The sequence below is a fragment of the Jaculus jaculus genome, chromosome 8, assembly GCF_020740685.1.
Source record: "Jaculus jaculus isolate mJacJac1 chromosome 8, mJacJac1.mat.Y.cur, whole genome shotgun sequence".
Classification (NCBI taxonomy): Eukaryota; Metazoa; Chordata; class Mammalia; order Rodentia; family Dipodidae; genus Jaculus; species Jaculus jaculus.
The window spans coordinates 79357474-79359407 of NC_059109.1; positions in this window are offsets into that span (position 1 = coordinate 79357474).

Below are 1934 nucleotides of genomic sequence, written 5' to 3' on the forward strand. Positions count from 1 at the left end.
TTTGGGTTGGATACCATAGGTTCTTAGACTTTGCAGTGTTGCATTCCAGGCCCTTCTGGCTTTCAGGGTTTCCATTGAGAAGTCTGAGGTATTTCTGATGGTGTTACCTTTATATATAATGTGTGATTTCTCTCTTGCAGCCTTTAGGACTTTCTCTTTGTTTTTGTTGTGTAAAGTCTTAATGATAATATGTCTTGGAGAGTTTCTCCTTCAGTCCAGTATGTTTGGAGGTCTTTTAGCTTCTTATATCTAGATGGGACTCTCTTTTGAGAGGGTGAGAAAGTTTTCTTCAATAATTTTGTTGAATAAGTTCTCTGTGCCTTTTGTATTATTTTTTCCCCTTCTGGTATACTCATGTTCTGAATGTTGGGACATTTAAGGGTATCCCACACTTCTATCATGTTCTGTTCACAAAAACTTTTGAACTTATTTAAGGCTTTAGACTCAGTGTTTCTTCTGTCTTGTCTTCCAGCTCATAGGTTTTGTCTTCCACATGACTGACTCTGTTCTTGAGGGCTTTCAGAGTGGTTTGGACTTGATCAATTTGGTTTGTATTTTCTATGGTCTTTTTCTATATAGTATCTATGTCTCTGCAGACTTCTCTTTTCAGGTTATTTTCTGATCTTCTTAATGCTTCTTGGAATTCATCCTTGCATTTATTTATGCATACTTCATTGAGCTTTGCATTTAGGTACTCTGTTTTTGGCTCTTTTTCAGATTATTTAACTCTCTTTTGTAGTCTCTCTATTTATTTATTTTTTAATATTAGTCCTACCTAGCAAAAACAGAATTCATGTGATTGTTGGTCTTTTGTTGATTTTCTGCAAATTTTGGCAATTTCTTTGTCAGGATCACATACCCTGTGTCTTCATTTTGGGGTTCTGGTCCTGTTGTTTCTTCTATGTTTTGATTACAGACTTCCATCGTGGGTCTAAGCAACCTGGTTGGGATTACTTCCATTTTTATGATGTATGTTGCTGCTTTTGTGCTGTGCTCTGCCCATCATAGTGTTCTAATTTTATTTAATCCAGGAGGAGGCTGTAGTTTACCTTTGAAGTGTCTTCATTGATTGTTTCCTTTTACATTTGACTAGATTATCTTTTATTTATTTATTTATTTATGACAGAGAAAGAGGGAGAGGTGGGGAGAGGGATAGAATGGGCACACCAGGGCTTCCAGCAACTGCAAATGAACTGCAGATGCATGTGCTCCCTTGTGCATCTGGCTAACATGGGTCCTGGGAAATCGAGCCTCAAACCAGGGTCCTTAGGCTTCACAGGCAAGCGCTTAACTGCTAAACCATCTCTCCAGCATTAGATTAGCTTTTCTTTTTTTTTTTTTTTAAATTAGCTTTTTGTGATGGGAGTTGGGAGCTGTCTGCTCAGGTGAGAGGTGCCCTGATCAGGTGGAGGCTTTGGTGGCAAAGAAAGGAGAGAATATGGCCTGGTCCTGGAGGCAGGTGGCAGGACAGGTTGGGAGGGAATGGCATTTCCTGGTGGTGCCTAGTGGGGTGGGGGATGGGATGGCTCAAATCCAATGGCAGGTGGTGGGATTAGGGGAGGAGATAGAATGGTCCAGATGATGGGTGGCTAGTCACAGAGAGGATGGCACTTTCCTAGTGGCTGGTGGAGGGGTCAGGTTCTGGTGGCAGGGAAAGGGAGAAAAGGCAGGGGAGAGATAAATGAGACTTGGTAGGTGGTAGGAAAGGTTAAAGGCCCAGATCTGCTGAGTATGCAGGTATGGATGAAGTAAAACCTGGTCTATGGTTTGGCAGCTGGTGCAGCAGCATCAGGGGCCTGGGAGCCTAGTGAGCCACCTGAGAGTGTGGGAATCAGCAGATTCCTTGCTTTACTCCTCCATGTCCTTCCACAGGAGGTTTACTAAGACCTATTGACCCTGGAACCCCACAGATATTGTCTGGTATTATCCTGGGA